Source organism: Lissotriton helveticus, chromosome 10 (assembly GCF_964261635.1).
Source record: "Lissotriton helveticus chromosome 10, aLisHel1.1, whole genome shotgun sequence".
Lineage (NCBI taxonomy): Eukaryota > Metazoa > Chordata > Amphibia > Caudata > Salamandridae > Lissotriton > Lissotriton helveticus.
In genome coordinates this window covers 929970377-929985540 of record NC_136071.1, presented here as the reverse complement: position 1 = coordinate 929985540, position 15164 = coordinate 929970377, and the positions used below count along the sequence as shown (strand labels likewise).

General features: G+C 44.8%; 1 protein-coding gene across 1 annotated transcript in view; it reads right to left on the bottom strand.

The window, feature by feature from the left end:
• The window catches only part of CFAP69 (cilia and flagella associated protein 69), a 599649-nt gene that overhangs the window by 481450 nt on the left and 103035 nt on the right, over positions 1-15164 (bottom strand). The window lies entirely within an intron of this gene.

Sequence of the window (15164 nt, the reverse complement as noted above, 5' to 3'; positions counted from 1 at the left end):
TTCCGTATTATGTTCTTAAATTGGTTTGTATGTTGGCCAAATGTTGTGACACACACCAATTGCTCCAAATCCTTCTTTTCTTTCTTTTGGAATAATGATTCCCTCGGAGTGAATTTGGCCCTATTTTTTGAGTGTTTTAACAATTTTTTGGGGTACCCTCTCTCTGCCATCTCGTCGCAGAATCTTGATGCATGACAGTCAAAATCATTTACATTCGTGCAGTTTCGCCTGATCCTAAGTAGTTGCCCGTAGGGCAAATTATTTTTGAGCGATTGAGGATGCGAACTGGTGTAATGCAGGATTGTATTCCTGTCAGTTTCCTTCTTATGCAAGGAAGTCGTCAACCTAGTTTCGCTGGTGCCTACAGTGACGTCAAGGAAAGTCATCTCTTTTGGACTATGATTGAGCGTAAACTGGATATCAGGGTGCCTTGAGTTCAACCACGCATGGAATTGTTCAAGTGACGCCTGGCTCCCCTGCCACAGGAGCCAGACGTCATCGATATATCTTAACCATTGAATGATCTGGCCTGAGAAAGGGTTATTGTTCAGGACAAACCTCTCCTCATATTGCGCCATATAGAGCACTGCCAGCTCCGGTGCATAGGGACAACCCATGGCTGTCCCTTTGATTTGAATGAAGAAATTATTCTCATACTTGAAGTAGTTGCTTCGAAGAGTGATCTCTGCTAGTGACAGAATGAAACCAGTGGGCACCCGGTGGGGTCTCACCCTTTGTTCTAAATAGAGTTCGATGACCTCCAGGGCTTCGTCCTGCGGTATTTGGGTGTAGAGCGCAGCAACGTCCAACGTCACCATCAAATCGGTCTGTTCATTGAATGTGCGCCCCTCGATTAGTTTAATAAACTCTGTTGTGTCTCTGAGATGCGATCGGACTTGTTGTATACATGGTTTTAAGAAGAAATCTATGTATTTCGATATTGGTTCAAGTGCCGAATCGCATCCAGAGACTATGGGTCTGCCAGGGGGTGCCTTATCATCTTTATGAATCTTCGGTAAGAAGTAGAGAATTGGAGTTCTGGGCAGCTTTTTATTCAAAAAATCGTGTTCTTTAGGCCCCAAGAATCCTTCATCCAGACCTGCCTTTGTAATTCTGGAAATTTTCTCCTGAATTGCATGAATGGGATCCTCTTTTGAAGGTCTGTACCACTCCCTATTGTTAACATGTGCTAGACCTTCCGCAAGGTACATCGGGCGTGGCCAAAGGACCACTGCCCCGCCTTTGTCGGCCTGTTTTATAATTATTGATGTGTCAGATTTCAAATCATCAATCGCTTTTTTTATACCTTTGCTGATGTTATTTTTAACAAAACTCGTTTTCTTCTCGAGTTTAGTGAGGGAGGACAGTACAGCTTGCTCAAAAGCAATGATCTGTTTTGGGATATTCGAGGTGGGAGTAAACCGTGATTTAACTCTAAGTCCAGTTGTTTCCTGTGGTGACGTCATTTCGGCTCCAGCGAAATAAGTTTTCAACCTCACCTTGCGGCAGAAGTCAAGAGCTTCCAGTTTCAATTTTGTAAAATCAGTTCTTGTGGTTGGGACAAATTTGAGACCCAGGTTGAGGAGCATTTCTTCATCTTTAGTTAATTTCTTATTAGAGAGGTTCACTATGGTGGACAAATTTAATTGTTGTTGTTGTAAGTTTTGTTGCGAGTTCGCATTTGCCATGGTTGTTTGAACCGAGGTCGCGTTTGGCCGCCCCTGGACAAAAAAGGAGCCGGCCCTCCAGTCGCGCCTCGTTTATTGAAATTCGACTGCCTAGAGTCTGTGGAAGAATCAGAAGAAGTGGTGTCTGAAAAAGTCAGAAACCTGTTTTTTGATCTACCCTGGAATGTATTTAGGGCCCCTCGTGACTCACCAGAAGTGTAGAAATCCTCTTTTAGAAAAGGGTAAACTCTGTCTAGCTGGAAGGATTTAGAGTCTTTATCAAACTGCGCTGATTTAGTATTAAGAGTGAAATCTTTGAATGTGGCAATTTCCTTGTCAATTTTCTCTAGGAGTGCCTTGGCTTCAGTCGTGGTCTGGTTCTCGTTAATGGTTTTGATCAACTCTTCTATCTCCCTTTCTTCCTGGCTGCAAATGCGTTGGGCAGTTTCAATGGTATGTACGAGGGGCCCTAAATACATTCCAGGGTAGATCAAAAAACAGGTTTCTGACTTTTTCAGACACCACTTCTTCTGATTCTTCCACAGACTCTAGGCAAAACTTACAACAACAACAATTACATTTGTCCACCATAGTGAACCTCTCTAATAAGAAATTAACTAAAGATGAAGAAATGCTCCTCAACCTGGGTCTCAAATTTGTCCCAACCACAAGAACTGATTTTACAAAATTGAAACTGGAAGCTCTTGACTTCTGCCGCAAGGTGAGGTTGAAAACTTATTTCGCTGGAGCCGAAATGACGTCACCACAGGAAACAACTGGACTTAGAGTTAAATCACGGTTTACTCCCACCTCGAATATCCCAAAACAGATCATTGCTTTTGAGCAAGCTGTACTGTCCTCCCTCACTAAACTCGAGAAGAAAACGAGTTTTGTTAAAAATAACATCAGCAAAGGTATAAAAAAAGCGATTGATGATTTGAAATCTGACACATCAATAATTATAAAACAGGCCGACAAAGGCGGGGCAGTGGTCCTTTGGCCACGCCCGATGTACCTTGCGGAAGGTCTAGCACATGTTAACAATAGGGAGTGGTACAGACCTTCAAAAGAGGATCCCATTCATGCAATTCAGGAGAAAATTTCCAGAATTACAAAGGCAGGTCTGGATGAAGGATTCTTGGGGCCTAAAGAACACGATTTTTTGAATAAAAAGCTGCCCAGAACTCCAATTCTCTACTTCTTACCGAAGATTCATAAAGATGATAAGGCACCCCCTGGCAGACCCATAGTCTCTGGATGCGATTCGGCACTTGAACCAATATCGAAATACATAGATTTCTTCTTAAAACCATGTATACAACAAGTCCGATCGCATCTCAGAGACACAACAGAGTTTATTAAACTAATCGAGGGGCGCACATTCAATGAACAGACCGATTTGATGGTGACGTTGGACGTTGCTGCGCTCTACACCCAAATACCGCAGGACGAAGCCCTGGAGGTCATCGAACTCTATTTAGAACAAAGGGTGAGACCCCACCGGGTGCCCACTGGTTTCATTCTGTCACTAGCAGAGATCACTCTTCGAAGCAACTACTTCAAGTATGAGAATAATTTCTTCATTCAAATCAAAGGGACAGCCATGGGTTGTCCCTATGCACCGGAGCTGGCAGTGCTCTATATGGCGCAATATGAGGAGAGGTTTGTCCTGAACAATAACCCTTTCTCAGGCCAGATCATTCAATGGTTAAGATATATCGATGACGTCTGGCTCCTGTGGCAGGGGAGCCAGGCGTCACTTGAACAATTCCATGCGTGGTTGAACTCAAGGCACCCTGATATCCAGTTTACGCTCAATCATAGTCCAAAAGAGATGACTTTCCTTGACGTCACTGTAGGCACCAGCGAAACTAGGTTGACGACTTCCTTGCATAAGAAGGAAACTGACAGGAATACAATCCTGCATTACACCAGTTCGCATCCTCAATCGCTCAAAAATAATTTGCCCTACGGGCAACTACTTAGGATCAGGCGAAACTGCACGAATGTAAATGATTTTGACTGTCATGCATCAAGATTCTGCGACGAGATGGCAGAGAGAGGGTACCCCAAAAAATTGTTAAAACACTCAAAAAATAGGGCCAAATTCACTCCGAGGGAATCATTATTCCAAAAGAAAGAAAAGAAGGATTTGGAGCAATTGGTGTGTGTCACAACATTTGGCCAACATACAAACCAATTTAAGAACATAATACGGAAAAATTGGCATCTCCTTGAAACGTTGGAGCACCCCCTCTCGAAGCCCATTTTTGCAATGCGGAAAAACAGAAGCATTGGGCAACAATTGATTAAAGCAGACAGCCATATTCCACCACCTAAAAGTGACCTAGTGGCGCAGTGGAAGTTAAAACCAATTTGCGGGCACCACAAATGTGGTAACTGTGTGTCATGTTCCACTACACTAGAAGGTGACATATTCACAAATAATGACATCAGATGGAAGCATGAGTGCTTCACTAACTGTAAGACTCGCAATGTAGTCTATGCGGTGGTTTGCCCATGCAACAGAGTGTATATAGGCAAAACGAACCAGGCCATCAATGCCAGAATTACCCAGCATCGATCTCGTATAAAGAGAAAAGTCCTGACCGCCCCTATGGTGGAACACTTTATTAGTCAGTCCCATTCAGAGAACGACATCAGGTGGACTGTTTTGGTCCAGATCGATTCCAAAAATTTTCAAGACGTTGACGCAATGTTGCTGCGTAAGGAGGCTTACCTAATCCTCAAGTTTGACAGTGTGAATAAGGGTCTGAACAGCCTTAGTGAAATTAATAGGGCATAATACAATGGTTTGTCCCCTTTAAATTACAGGTCCCTGTCGGCATGTTAATCAGCTCTTGACAATGTCGGTGTTACACAAAGTGCACTAAACAACCGCTGTTTGGAACTACATGTCCCAGAGTGCACTAGAAATGTCCCTGATTTCTGATTGGTCGCTTTACGGCCACATGACCAGGAAATGCACTAACTGGCATTGCCACTGACATCCACGACTTGGAGGTTGTCGGTTGGTGTGTGGACGCCAAGTGGAGACTCCTAAATAATTGCGGTAAGCGTGAGACCCGCTATTCTGATTTGATCGGTCCTTGGCACTGTTTAACACGAGACAGGACCACGCGCTTAAGGGCGCTAACACCCTTTCCCCTCACTTCCCCAGATTGGCAAAACTAGATTGAGACGGACGACCGCTTCTTAAGAAACAGAACACCCGTTTTTGAACAACCGCGGATTAGCGCTCAAGTAAGTTTCTGCTCACGGGCTGGGACCACGGGTGTGTCACCTAGCTAGCAGTGCAAATAAAACGCCCCTATTCCACCTGTTTTTACAGATTTTACAGAATTGACATGAGCACAACTCCAAATACGTAAAGAGACTGGCACAACCTGTCACACGTCCAAGATTATTGCAGGTAATTAACATTCGGCGAACATCCTTGTCAAAAAAGAAAAAAGTGTCGCCCTGTATTTGACTAGATTTCACTCTGTTGCAGGTGTAAACTGGAGCGACTGTGGGCAGAATATCACAAGGTACGCTCTATTCTGTTCCCAAACGAGTTTAGTGAAGAGTGGCTAGAGGACTCACTTTTTGACAAACATTTTGTTGTCTGTCTTTTTAAACAGCTCCCACGGAATAGAATTACACGGCCCTGACGAGAATCCAGCAATCCATTAAACTGGATTCGAAACGCGTCGGCATTCTTTCCCCTTGATTCACTGGCCAGTTGGCCATTGTTTATTGATGCTAAAATTAGCAATGTTCCTGACATTGATTTGAAAACATTAGATTCAGGACCTGGGAGTATAATTTGTTTGTAATATCATTCTTGTCTCCCTCTTGTTTTTGTAAAAGTTTTTTTAGCATGTATGGTTAAATGACCAATGTTATTCAACTGTTTTCGTGGTGAAATGTATTCACGGTATATGTTTTTTGTCATTTTATGTTAAAACGTCATTTATTTGTTGTTTCACTGTATATATGCACAATAATTTTTTTCCCTAAAGTGTGTATGGCTAAGAAATGAAGTTGATAGCAGTGTTTGTTCTGCTTTTTTGAATATCTTTTTTCGAACTGATTACTGATTGAAAAACATAAAGTGTTGTTTGGGTAAACTAATAAACTATTGTTTACTCGCACATGAATCTGTGAGTGCCCTAATTAGCCCGGAGGCATAGGCAAATATTTGTATTTCATATTTGTGAGGCCCTGCCTACCCTCCTTCCCGCTGGGCCCAGCTACCCCTGTTTCTTTTGTCTCGGTGCAACTGGCGTAGCCTACAGGCTAGTGGCTCGACGGCTATCGCGAACAGAAGGGGGGATAACGGGCAGCCCTGACGGGTACCCCTCGTGATAGAGGGAGAGAGATGCCCATTAATCAATATCTTCGCTGATGGATGCGTATACAGCAACTGAATCCAGGATATAAACATTTTAGGGAATCCCATGCGTGTTAAAACAGCGAACAAATATGGCCATTCAACGGAATCGAATGCCTTAGTGGCATCCAGAAAAACCGCTGCGACAGGTAGATCAGGGTGTAACGTACGTATTAAGGAGAACAGTGTACGAAGATTAAGGGAGGTAGACCGACCAGGGACAAACCCGGACTGATCAGGTAATACAATACGGGTCATCAGAAGAGACAATCTGGTGGCCAGGACCTTCGCAAGTATTTTAACATCACAGTTTAAGAGCGAGAGCGGCGGATATGAATCACGGGCAGTGGGGCTTTTGCCAGGCTTCAGAAGAGAGGTAATCACGACCTCCCGCATGGAACAGGGAAGGATTCCATCAGCCAATGATTCCTCGAAGACCTCTCAGAGAACAGGGGCCATAACGTCTATATAGGCTTTATAGAACTCAGCCGGGATCCCATCCAGGCCGGGCGCTTTGCCATTTTGAAGAGACATAATGGCATCCCTGATCTCGTCTAGGTCGAAGGGAGCGGCAAGAAAGGCCCTATCAGCGTCACTAAGCCAGCAGAGAGCCACGTCGCCTAGGAAGTTATCGTACGACACATCTGTGGTAGTGACAGTGGTGTAGAGTGCATGGTAGTGAGTCATAAAGGCGGTCAAAATGTTGTCTGTGTCTCTGACCGTATGGCCTAGGTCGTTCATGATTTCCAGTACTGTGTTCTGTGAATGTGGTGTACGTGTCAACACTGCAGGGGCTTTGCCAGGTCTATCCCCCTCGCAATATCTCCTCGCCTGCCAATATTTCCCCCGGAACCTGACTTCTCTGGCCGCTTCTTCCTCGTAGCGCGACAATTTAGCCCTAAACTCCGCGTGGATGTCAGGCGTACCTTCCGCAACCATTCGAGTTTCCAATACTTTCAGTTCACTGTCCAGTGTAGTGATAGTGTGCTGTATGTAGCGTAGTACCCCGAAGCTTTTCGATATACAGTAGCCCCTGACCGTGACTTTGAATGCCTCCCAGATATGTTCAACCGAGTCCACTGACCCCTTGTTTCTAGGGAAGAATGCAGTAATCTCTTCACCAAGCTCGGTGCGGAACACCACGTCTAACAGGGCCGCAGGCTGTAGCCGCCAGTGTGGTCGGGGGTTGTCCCAGCCAGGTACCCGTAGTTGTAATAGGACCGGGCAATGGTCAGAGTATGTTCTCGGCAAATGCTCCACCCTAGACATCCCAGCTCCAATCTCTTTAGTCATGAAGAAATAAACTAATCGTGCCCATGTGCCTGTCAGTGAGGTAAAGTGTGTGCCTTCTTTCCGGAAAGGGAGTAGAGAGCGCCAGCCGTCAATTAAGTTACCCTCCAATAGTACAACCAGTAATGCTTCCCTGGATCTGGGCTTATAGTGTGTTACTCCATCCGCTCTGTCCAGGGGAGGCGCCAGCGCCAAGTTAAAGTCGCCCCCCCAAATAATGTGTCTGGAGCCGACATCCAGGATCTTTCCCCATAGTGTGGTAAAAAAGACAGGCATATCTACATTAGGGGCATAACAGTTCACTAACGTAATGGTATCACGGCCTAGGCGGCCCCACAGCATGGCAAAGCGGCCATCCGCATCTGACAATTCACCACACATCTAAAAAGGTACTGTACGCCCAATTAGGATGGCCACCCCCCGCGCGTAAGTGGAGTAGGATGAGAAGACTCGGGCGCCTGCCCACTTACTGGCAAATGTGGTGCGTGCCTGCGGTGATAGGTGCGTCTCCTGCAACATAGCGATCTGAACCTTATGACGTTCCAAATATGCAATCACATTCCGACATTTTTTTGCATCATTAAGGCCCCTGATATTCCAAGACATGCAATTCAGTTGTGCATTAAGCTTCGACCCCGCCATTTGCTAAGAAATGGTGCAAAGATACAACATGCCATAATATTGTTAGTAATAACATTTTCGTGCAGGTGCACAACTGGCCCACATATGCCAAACAACAGTCCCCCCCCTGCGAAACAAACCCCCCCGCTTTAACGTCCCTCCACCCCCCTCCCACTACCGCATCCCAATCATGCCAGTAGCCACCTATTCACTCCCTGCCTATCCCCCCCTTCCCCCCACAACACTCGTAAGTTGTACCCATGAATGGGGTATAGCCGTAGGGGACTACACATCAAGAGCGCACAGCCACTTCGCCCCCTGTTAGCCTCCCGTTCTGTACCACCCTCGGTGGAGGCTTAGGCAGGATAGTGGTCCCTGGAATACATTACCACTGGTTGAGTGTCCCCATTTTCAATGCGGTGACTGAGCCATCAGGCACCGAGTCTTTAAGGTCCAAGTAGCCAGGACAGCAAACAAGTCTTCCAGTCCGGTGGAAGCACTTTACTTCAAGCATCATCATCCGGTGCCGGTAGGTCATCCTCCTGCTCAGCGTTCCTGCCCTGTCCACCTCTCTGTGCTTTCCTGATGGCTTTCAAGTATTCTTCCACCTTTTGCGGATTTGTGAAAAAACGCTGCTTTCCTTGGTGCGTAATTCGCAACTTCGCCGGGTTAAGCAAGGCATAGTCTATCTGGGCATCACGCAGCTTCTTTTTGACATTGAGAAATTTACGTCTCTCCTCCTGTACCAGTGGAGTGAAATCAGGATAGATTGAAAAATTGACGCCATTGTAATGTAGGGATTGCTTGGTGCGGGCTGCCCTCAGAGCAATGTCTCGGTCGCGATAGTTTAGTAGGCGAGCAATGATTGCACGCGGTGGGGCTCCGGGCTTGGGGACAGGAGCCAGCGATCTGTGTGCCCTTTCCACAATAAACTGAGGCGAGAAAGCATCTTCTCCCACCGATGCTCTGAGGAGGTTTTCCACATAGAGCTCCATCCTGCCCGTGTACGTGGACTCCGGAACGCCCGTGACGCGGATGTTGTTGCGTCGGCTACGGGCTTCCAAATCCTCATTTTTGGCAGCTATAACACGCAGCAGGTTATCCATGCGGGCGAGTTGAGTCGTATGCGATGCGGTGATATCGTCATTGTCCGAGATACGTTGCTCTGTTGTCGTAATCCGCTCCTCGTGTTGGTCCACTTTGTGCACCAGAGCGTCCATCCTGGAGGACATCCTGTCCACCTTCTCTACCACCGTGATGAAGCCCTGGCACATTTCCTGCAACAGTCGGTGCATGTCGAGCTCCGCAGCTGGAGATTCAGTGGTGGCCGCGCCCGCCCCGCTAGTCCTTGCGTCCTCCGTCGTCATTTTCGATCCTTTCTTTGCGGCGTCGAAAGTCAGTTTCGGCTGGCGGTTATCCGGCCGCACCATCGTGCTTCTGCTCTTTTTGCCGCCCGCCACCTCAGAGGTCAACAAAGTAGCAGTGCTTCCCGATCGGCCGGCTAGGGGTGGCAACTGATTGAAACCGGGCCCGTCCTCAGGGAAGAGAGTACAAAGGGTTGGCAATGCCAATACTCGGATGGCAGTGAGCCGCCACCACCAGGCAGGCCACACAGAGTGCAGTTAAGGCAAGGAGTGTGTATCGTGGACACCTCGTGTACTCAGGGCGTCCTACAGGCGTCACTCAAAAAAAGTTCAGGTAGCTCTGCACCCGGCTCCAATCAGAATGGATCGTTCGGACCCAAGAGTGGACATATGGAGTCGTGCATCAGAAAGAAATGGGGGCCCCCACATGTAAGCGGCAAGGCAGCTGCGATGTGCCACTCAAGAGCCGTGATTAGGTGCGGCAGGCCGGAGCGCAATCCAAAGTATGGTCTTCCACTCAGGATAGTGGATTTAGTCCACTCACTATATAACAGCAGTCACCAGTTGTCCCCACATCGCTCCTCACTCTCCCTTCTGTGCCGTAAGTCGCGGCAGGCCACCGCGGGCCGGGGGGGCTGACCACTATGAGTGCGTAACCGGAGACTCCCCAGGGAGGAAACCCCTACATGCGCTGTCCCCGCAGTTCGCCGGCAAAGTCGGGAAGCAACTCAAAGTCTTTCAGTGGCGGGGAGTAATGGCGGATGCTAGGCAGAGAACCCGCCCGATATTTAGTATTGCGGAGCAGGCAGAGAATGAAAGATCCCCTCGGTAGGTCCTGCCGCCTGCCTCCGCAGTAAGGAAATGGCCCGTTCCCCTCGCAGCCAGCACCGAGGCACTCACCGGGGGTTCATCGGCGATCCCACAGAGTGAGCGGCAGTCGTGCGGGGGGCCGGTGCGGGGGCCGGCAGGTCAGGTAGTCCCACGCCGTCAAGCACGCAGACACTGCGGCGATCTCACAGCAAGCAGGGAAGAGGAGGTGCAGGAAGCGGGCCGGCAGTGTCCGGGTGTGCAGCCCACTCTGCAAGCGCCAACGGTCGGGGCCTGCCGCCTCGTGGCAATCCCCGGCCTCTCCTAGTAGCAGGTGCCCGATCTGCCCGGCTCATCAGCTCCAGGGATACCACCGGGGAGTTGCAGCCGGGTCGCTTACTCGGCTCCAGGTAATGTTGGCGTTCCAGAAATCAGACCGAGGACAGTTGGCAGTATTGCACACAGGAAGAGCTGTTTTTGGGGACACTTAGTCACCAGTGGGGCAGGATTGAAGAAGGATAAGTGTTCCAGGGAACGGGAACCTCCCTGTTAGGTGGCCATTCCGTTTGCGCGCCCTCTAGCGCCCTCTCTTGTGCTCTTCTTTCTTGGTTCTTCTTAGGACTTTGGTGACTTTTTCTTTCTCCCATTTTTAACGTTATATTGTTTATAGCTCTTCATTGAAGACTCTCAGCGACCTTTGCAGAAGGAAATCTACTTACATAGGTGTGCCATAAAAAGAATTGGAGGTTTTTTGACTTGCCAATACCGCACTGGGGTGACATTTGTTTTAAGCTGGTGTTATACTTGCATTCACCAGGCGACTTTATATATTGTATTGCGGTTCACTTTTGGGTTATGACAGTGTAAGTGATTACATTCTTTCTTTACTCGCAGCTTCTGGGTCTTTTTAATGGTTTACCATACCGAAATTAACACTGAGACTGAGCAGTTTTACTTCTTGGAGGGTAAGTGTCATATAACTTCCCATTGTTAAAGGATGGAATGGGTTAGAATTAACATCAGAATATTCTTTCTTCATAAAAATGTTATAAAGAGGAGGTTAGATGTTGCATGTCAACATTTATTTAAAAAAATCTTAAAATGACCAAAAGGATCTGCTCAGCCTGAATTGTTTCTCTTTTGTTGCTGATTACCTTTGTCAATTCTAACCATTTTTTATGGATATATTGTCTTCTGATTGTCTTGCTTTGAGGAACTTTTGTCTAAATGATCTTACTGTGTATGAGGGTGTTGGGTATGTAATTTACCGTCCATTAGCATCCCACACTCACTATTTAAGAACTTCACATGTAATCATTAGGTGCCTGCCCAAATTTTGTTCACCTTTCTTAGATGTTTGTACTAAAAAAATCTTTTCTTAAAATGCGATTATAAAAAAAAAATTGTACAATGTTTTAATGTAAGTTATTTCGGTATATATTACAGCCCTGAAGAAGCCCGGATATGGGCAAAATGCATTGGCTGTTCGATAATTCATCAAACAACATGAAATAAAGGATCTAATTTACAAAGATAACCCCTCGCTTCATCTGTTCATGCGAGGCAATTTTGCCTTTATTTTATTATAAATTGCTCTTGTTGCCTCTCAGATCTTTGTGTCTTTAAGTGTAGACACAGATTGTATTAATATTGGTAGTACAGTTTTAAAAGAAGGTATGTCATAAGTTCCATTGTCTCGAGTAAGAACATTGTGGGTTTGTAAGGTTGATTTTGAATACAGGAGTCAGTGCTGATGCAAGTTGTGTCAGAGAGTACAATCGATTAAGTATATACGCTGCTCATTTAGGACAGTATCCCATTTATGAAAAACAAATAATTTGTCGAAAGCGGAAGCTCACAAAAAAATCTACGGATGTTGCTGAAAATAAGGAGATGAAGGACAACAAGGAAGGTGTTAAGATGAGAAAACTGGAGAATGAGGGAGATATTGTAGGTTGCCAGTTGTCAAACACTTCGGGTGTTAACTGCTATGCAAATGTTATTCTCAATGTACTGTTTCATTTACCACATTTTATAAATCCAATTGAACAGAAACCACAGAAGAGAATATGTGTACTGTGTGGTTTGCTGCAACGTTTACATGGAATTTCAGGCATTCAAGATATAGTAGATATATGTAATGGATTAGTTCTATTTACACAGAACACTCAACAAGATACAAAGGGATTTAGAATGGTCACCCTTGGAGTTTTAGAAGAAGAAGAAAGAAATATAGAGGACTTATTTGGACTAAGTTACAGATGGAACCATGACTGTGAAGATTGCTCTTTCACGTCTACTACTAATATAAATTCTGAACGATTTCTGTACTTAACACAACCGGATTCCAAAAATGTGTCTTTTGATAAATTGATCAAAATGGCTGACAAAAATATAACCTGCCCAAATAGTAGATCAGATGGTATGTATACATTGTCCTTACAAAGAAGTGGAAGTGACCTTATATTAATGCTACAATGATGCTGAGGGGATGGATCAAAATTAGAAACTGAAATTACAACCTTCGATGAAAGACAAATATCAATTTCAGGAAGAACTACTATGGCTATCATCTTTCAGAATGATTTAATGTAACGTCTGGACACTATACCGTCTATTTAAAGAGTAGAACTGGATGGACAGAATGCAATGAGACCAACCTTAAATTCAAACAAAAACTGGCTTTCAAACTTTTAAATTCTTACATCTTGTTCCTTCAACCAAAGTTTTAAGAAGTATTTCTGACTTTTTAAATAAAGTGGTGCACAGTATTTCTTCTTTGTGGATCATCAGCATTTAAGACATCGTTCGGTCTAGTAGGGGTGATGTTTTCAAAAGGATCTCCTAAATTCAAGTGTGCTTTATATCTATTAGTAGTATTGTACCAGTTATAATAATAAATATTTATTTTTGCATATGTTTGTTTAGATTAGTGTTGTTACTGTAGATAAAACAAATGAATAATTAATTGTAGTGAGTGCAATGCATAGTGTCACAAATTTGTAGTGATATACTGTGCAGTTTTTTTTTAATTTAGAATGTATTGTTTCCCCCCCCTCCACTGTTCACGGATGAATCTTTATACAGAACATTATTAATGGTGTACAAGTATGAAAGCTAAAAACAGTAAAAAAGGGAAAATTAAATAATTACCATAATGTTATATACTGTTACAGCATAAGCACTCTTTACTGTTTTGTTTGTTGAATTTTTTAAAGGTAATACTAACTTACATTTATGTTATTTTTGTTTTTCAACAGTGGTCGCAGTGGTACGTTTTTAGATTTCTGAACATACTCGTTGTGCCATACGAATATTTGTTTCACATACCCCTGGAGAGGATTTTCATGCATAAGTGCACTGGACATGCTTTGCCACCACTTTCTTTTGCCTGGAGGGGATAGTTAAAAACTCTAATGCAATTGATTGCCGCTTTCTGGTGGTTACTCCTCCAAAGAACTGTGTTCAATGGGGTGAGGCAACTTATCTTCGCTGCCACCAGATGCCATTTTATTAGCAAATGGTGAAAATGGCACCAAAATGTAATTTAAAAAAGAAAGAGAGCAGTTGCTGAAATGAGAAAAGGGGTTTTACAGTCTTTATAATAGTTTTCCCCCACTGTTTAAGGATGAAACCTTATACACTACATTAATTATGGTGTACAAGTACAAAAGCTGGGAACAGTTATAAAGGTAAAAGGAAATTCTTTAGTACAATGTGAAATACTATTACAGCATAAGAAATGTCTACCGTTTGGGTTTATAGTATGAACGTATGCATTGCAGAAACTAAATTATCACGGAATTTTGCAAAATGTAACACTAACTCATATGTATGTTCTTTAAGTTTTCAAACAGACGAATGACGCCATCTATTGGAGTAAAGTAATTTCCCAATTACTTCTTTCTGTGTAGTTCTACAAACTACATTGTCAAAGTATACACCAAGGTACATTCTCATGCAGCCACTGAGATATCCAGACACATACTGATAGAGCCATTCATACACCTAGTCACTCACCCATTTAGCCACTCACACACCCACTCTCTCACCAACTCAAGTCAATAACACACCAAGGCCCTTACCAACACATGTACTACCACATGCACTCACTTACGCAAATAGATGCTCACATACCCATTCACTTACTCATATAGGTACTACCTCATGCACTCACTCACCCGTATATTGACTCATATATCCACTAAGTCATCCATACAATTACTAACAGGCCCAATCACTCTCCCATGTAACCACTGACACATCAAATCACTCACCCATACAGCTACAAACAGATCCACTCACCCACCCAGTCACTCACACACCCACTCACTTACCTATATAACTACTAACACAACCAGTCACTTACTCTTACAGCTAATGACACACACACACTCAGTATCTCATACATGTACTGACACACTCATTCACTCACCTATACAGGCACTCACACACCCGCTCACTTACCTATATAGCTACTAATATACATACTCACTCACCCATACAGCAACTCACACACCCATTCACTCAGTGACACACCCACTCACTCACCCATACAGCTAACACATGCACTCACTCACCGATACAGCCATACAGACATCTGCCCACTCACAAACCCATACAGCCACTCACACACACACACACTCACTGACCCATACAGGCACTCACAGAACCATACAGCCACTGCCATACCCACTCAATCACCCATACAGTCACTGACACAGCCACTCACTCATCTATACAGCTACTAACCCACCCACTAACTCATCCGTAAGACACTCTTGCACCTTTTCATGCATCTGTACACCCACTCACTCATCAATACAGCCACTGTTGCACCCACTCATACAAACGCAGTCATTCATGAACCCATACAGCCACTGTCACACCCACTCAATCACCCACATACCCACTCACTCAAACACTTACACATCCACTTACTCACTAATGCACCCACTCACTTACATGAAAATGCACTCACTCATACTCTTTCCTATACACACACTTATACAGTTTATC